Source organism: Leptonychotes weddellii, chromosome 7, assembly GCF_054177405.1.
Source record: "Leptonychotes weddellii isolate Sample4059 chromosome 7, ASM5417740v2, whole genome shotgun sequence".
Lineage (NCBI taxonomy): Eukaryota > Metazoa > Chordata > Mammalia > Carnivora > Phocidae > Leptonychotes > Leptonychotes weddellii.
This window is the reverse complement of record NC_138375.1, coordinates 111,751,236-111,756,961: the sequence shown is the minus strand read 5'-3', so window position 1 is coordinate 111,756,961 and position 5,726 is coordinate 111,751,236. Positions and strand designations below refer to the sequence as shown.

At 37.8% G+C, this 5,726-nt stretch overlaps 1 pseudogene; it reads right to left on the bottom strand.

The window, feature by feature from the left end:
• Positions 1–1,504: 1,504 nt before the first annotated feature.
• On the bottom strand, positions 1,505–2,722 carry LOC102735099 (non-selective voltage-gated ion channel VDAC3 pseudogene; annotated as a pseudogene).
• Between the last annotated feature and the right edge of the window lie 3,004 nt (positions 2,723–5,726).

Here is a 5,726-nt window from a genome sequence, read left to right as displayed (position 1 = left end):
GTAGTCACTAGTGACTGTTCAACATTAATTAAAATGAAATAAAATTAAATCAATCCCTCAGCCATACTAGCCACATTTCAAGACATCCTTCTCCCTCTTCTATCTCCCTCCTCATTTCTCTCCCTCTCCTCTTACCTTTTTCCCCTTCCCTTCCCTCTCTACTCCTGCTCCCTTCTCCATTCTCCTTCTACCCCTCACTCTCTTTCCATCTCATCTACCTTCATTTCCCTCTCTTCCTGTGTCTCTTCTTCCTCCTTCCTGCCCCTTTCTTTATTCTTCCTACTCTCCCATCCATTTTCTATTCCTCTCTGTATATGGAACATACTTAATGCGTTATGTTTTTTTGAACTATATGAGAGTAAGTTGCAGACATCATGTCCATTACATGCAACAAGGACATAACTATGGTATAACGATGAAAATATGCAAATTTGATACAACACTATTACCTAATTTAATTTAGAACGTACTTAGATTTTATAATTTGTCTCAGTTTTTTTGTTTTGTTTTGTTTTTTTCCTTCAAGTACAGTTTCATTCCAGGATTACTGCATTTAGGTGTCATGTCTCTTTAGCCTCCTTTGGTCTGGAAGAATTTCTCAGTCTATCTTTGTTTTTCCAACCTTCACATCTTTGAGACTATAGCCAATTATTTTGTAGACTATGCCTCACTTTGAGTTTGAGGTTGCCTTATGACAAGATTGAGGCTATGTAGTTTTGGTAGGAAATACCAAAGTGTTGTTATGTCCTTCTCAGTGCATCATATCAGGAGGTATATGATGTCAGTTTGTCCTATTATAGGGGATGTTGATTTTGATCACTTGGTTAAGATGGTGTCTACCAGGTTTTTCCACTTTAAAGTTGCTATATCCACCCCCCCATCAGTAAATAATCTGTTGGGAATTACCATGAGAGTATGTAAATAATCAGTTTCTTTGTAAACTTTCAACCACTTGGTTTAGCATTCAGGATGCTAATCCTCATTCAAGATGATTTCTTGACTGAATCGGTTATTATTATGATGGTTTCTAAATGGTGATTTTTCTAGGGGCACCTGGGTGGCTCAGTCGTTAAGCGTCTGCCTTCGGCTCAGGTCATGATCTCAGGGTCCTGGGATCGAGCCCCGCATCGGGCTCCCTGCTCGGCGGGAAACCTGCTTCTCTCTCTCCCACTCCCCCTGCTCTTGTTCCCTATCTCGCTGTGTCTCTGTCAAAAAAAAAAAAAAAAAATGGTGATTTTTCTAAACCCGTTATTCCTCTACATTTATTAGTTTCCTATTGTATGGAAGAACTTCTCCTTTATTCTTACTAGCCTGGGTTCTCATTTTATTGAGTGGATCATAATCTGTTTAATTTAGTTTTCAGGAAAGCCCTCTGAAGGTAATGATTGTCTTTTTTTTTTTTTTTTAAATGTTCCAAATGTGATGGGTTTATTTTACTCTGATGCAAAACCAAAGATTACACTACAGCACAGAGACCAGTATATTAAAAGGTCATGAAAAAGTGGTGTGGGACATGCGGAACGTGATGTACAAACTGGAGGATCGGGTCATTTCCTTTGTAACACGACACTACATTGTTGCTGAGGAACACATTTAAAATAACACTGCAGAACTCATCTGAAATGTGGCACAAACATGACAACTTCCAGGCATGCATTCAAGTACCTCCCTTAGGATGGACTTGCGATCTCTAGATTTCAGTGTGGGGAGGATTACAGTCCTTTGGAAGAATAAAAAGTTCACACTTTTGAAATTTCACAGAATTTTAAGGCCAAAACATAGTGGGTTCTCTTCACCTCCAGGGACAAATCAGATGCTTTACTCAAAACCACATTCAGCTTCTAGTTCAAATCCCAACCCAAACTTGTGACCTCCTGCATTGAAGTTCTTCCCATCGATTAAAGCTGATAGGGTCAGTGTGACACCAGGTCAAAGTGTCTGAGTATAACCCAGTCCAATCAGGCTGGCATTATTTACTTTAGCAGATAGAGAAGTTCTACAATCCAGCTTGTATTTAGCAGCAATGCCAAAACAGGTATTGTTCCTGCCAGCTGTCCAAGCAAGGTTTATTGACGTTTCAGTCTTCTCGTTAACCTTCTGGTAGATAGACCCTCCAAATTCAGTGCCATCATTCACATGAGTGTGCAGCTGGAAATCTGCAGCCTTATAACCCAGGGCGAAATTATTCTGTGACAGTTTGGATTTGGCTGTGTCAAAACTCATCTGATAGCCAGCAAGCCAACCCTCAAAGGCTAACACAACCCAGCCATAGATGGTTGGTCCAGAAAAATCTCTATCAACATTACTGCCAAGACTGAAACAATTCTGTTTATAAGAGGCCTTCAGTTTTCCACTCTTCTTTCCTGTGTTCGGTACAAATATGGTATCAAGAGTCAGTTTCAACCCGTCAGCCAACTTAACTCTCCAAAGAGATTTCTGTTCTGAGAGTACATTTCTGGGTGAAGGTAAGTCCATAGTTACAGACCTTATATTTGATCTCTAGGTTGTCTGACGCTTTCCCTGTATCAGTGTAAGCATGACCAGAAGTAGAAAATTCTACTCCACTACAGGACTTGGTTCTCAGATCTATTTTAACTATGCCAAATCCATATCCTTTATTGAAGACATCCTTGGTGGCCTTTCCTAGGTCACAGTAAGTCGGTGTGTTACACATCTCTCCAACCAGAGGGCCTGTCTCTGCTCCGCCAGGGCAACGCTGAAGGTCTTCATTGTCTTATATTTTAAATGAGTAAGGAAGTTCAAAGTGGTTAAAGGATGACCAACATACCTTTTGATTGTATTGTCCTCCTTACATAAAGATGTAAAGATTATAAAATGAAGATTCTGCTTTTTTAATTAACAAAAGTAACTTTTTCTAAATGCCAGTGTGATTTTTATAATATCAAAAAATACAGTTAAGCAAAAAGAATGTTAAAACTACCCATAATCCCCACTTTAGAAATAACACTTGTTAATATTTTGGTTTATACATCTATATATCTTTATTCCTCCCTGCAGTCATACTTTATATTGTTTTGAAATCTCTTTATCGTCTTCAATAGTATATTTTGAACATTTTCTCATAAACTTCTATAACATCCTCCCTATTTTATTAGATGAGACATTTCAGGTATACAAAGAAGCTAAAAGGATAAATCTGAGAACACCCATCCACGTGTTCTCTACCTAGATTGAATAGTTACGAATATTTTTCGTAATTCCTTGATCTGTATATGTATATATTTTCTTTTGCTAAACTGTTTGAAAGTTGCAGACGTCTTTATATTTCACCCCTAAATATTTCAGCATTCATCTCCTAGAAATTGTCATTTTTCTGCATAGTCACAATTTCGTTATCACACCTATGAAATTGAGCAGTAATTCTGTAATAACATTTAATATTTAGTAAGTATTAAACACCGGTTTCCTTACAAATGTCTTATTAACTTGTCTCAAACTGTTGTCTGAGCAGGGTACATGTATTGCATGAGATTTCTTATGTCTCTTCAGTCTTTCAGTCTAGAATAGTCTTCTCACCCTCTCCCCCCGAGTACTGACTTTTCTGAAGAATTGAGGCTGTGTTATCTTATAAGGTACCCTACATTCTGGTTTTGTTTGTTTTCCCATGGTGTTGCTTACCATGCTTCTATATCCCCTATAAGCTTGACATTGAGTCTAGGCCAGATTTTTTTTAACCTGCAGTGAATTTGGATTGGAAAAATTTTGTCTTTGTTTTCACTATTAACAGGAATTTAGCATTTCTATTATTAGTGTAGATAACAAACTACAGTTTTCAGTTGAACCTGTAACTTTGTCACCAGTAGGAATCTCAGTGCTTTTCATATCTGCAATAATTACAACATTACCTTGAAAAATGTGCATGTTCATTGTTACTTTGAAGTAGTCAGACTTCTTGCTAAGTCTTATTTAATATTAATAAAGAAGCACATATATTACTGTATCATCCATTTGTTTGTAAAGTATCTTGATAACTAAATTTCAGTATATGTTTCCTTTGTAATCCTTTGGATTGTGTTTTATGCATTTGAAAAACATTGTAAGAAAGGGTCTTATAGCTGCCCTATTCAGTACAGAAGCTGACAGGTGGCTCTTGAACAGGTGAAATGTGGCTTCTTTGACTTTAAGTGTGCCCTGAGTGTAAAGCAAATCCCACATTTGGACACTTAATACTTATGTAAAATATCTCTAATAATTTAAAAAATGTGTTTATATGCTAAAATTTTTTGGATATATTGTGTACAGTCATCCATTTCTTTTTAATGTTGCTACTAAAAAATTGAAAATTACATAGGTGGCTTACACTGTATTTCTGTTGGACAGACATTGGTGTTCAGACTTTACTAGACTGCCAAAAGGATCCATGGCATTGAAACAGGTTTTGAATCCCTACATAGAGGCTTCAATAGACTCTAGTTAAGCATTTATTTTTGCTGTTGCTCAGCTACTCATTTTATAGTAACACTGAGGCTCTTGAAAAACTTTTAAAGCTTTTTTTCATCAAGAGTACTTAATAGGTAATACATTTCTTTATATTGGGAGGCATATAATACCAGGTCTGTCATTAATAGTGATGCTAAGTTTAGTTATCTGTTTAAGAAGGTGGCCATTAGATGGCAAATTTGTAAAGGTATGTCTTGGCCTCTGTAATTAGTAAGTAACTTGTCAAGTGATACTTTGGCATCTTAAAGTATCCTGTTCCCCAGTAGCCTTTCACTTAATGGTGTTAACATCCATTGGTAATTGTTGCCTGAATCAGTTATTACACTGGGGCTTGCAAAATGGTCATTTTCTAATTCTATTCTACATTTATGATAAAGAAATTCCCTTTTTCTTTTGAGAATCTCTATGGTCATAGGATATCTTTCTATGTACTTACCTACCTGGCTACCTGTCAGTCAGGCAGTTGCAGTCATCATGCTTTTTGATATTCAATTTGTCATAAATTGGCTGGTGGAGCCTTTGGTTCCTCTGTGTTTTGATAGGTTAGTCTTTGTACCCTTCTTTGCATTCTGCAGAATAGGATAGCTCAGACCTGAAGAGCCCCCCCCCCCTTTTTGGGACGAGCCCTGGTTCCCTTTAATGGGAATTGGTGTTTAATAGAAATAAAGACCTGGGCAGGGTGCCTGGGTGGCTCAGTTGGTTAAGCACCTGCCTTTGGCTCAAGTCATGATCCCAGGGTCCTGGGATAGAACCCCGCATCGGGCTCCCTGTTCAGTGGGGAGCCTGCTTCTCCCTCTCCCACTGCTGCTCTCCCTGCTTGTACTCTCTCTCTCTGTCAAATAAATAAATAAAATCTTAAAAAAAAAAAAAAAGAAAGACCTGGGCAACGAGAACACTTTTTTGTTTTTCCTAAATTTTGTAAACATTGTTTCTTAAGAGCAGCACAGTAATGTGTGGTTGGTTATGTGATTTATTTATTCAGGGAACTCTGAAATTTAGGTAGTTTATAATTTTTAATGATTATATGCAGTGCTGTTGTGAACATCATTGTATCCAAAGTTTTTTTTTTTTTTTTTTAAAGATTTTATTTATTTATTTGAGAGAGAGAGAATGAAAGACAGAGAGCATGAGAGGGAGGAGGGTCAGAGGGAGAAGCAGACTCCCCGCTGAGCAGGGAGCCCGATGCGGGACTCGATCCTGGGACTCCAGGATCATGACCTGAGCCGAAGGCAGTCGCTTAACCAACTGAGCCACCCAGGCGCCCC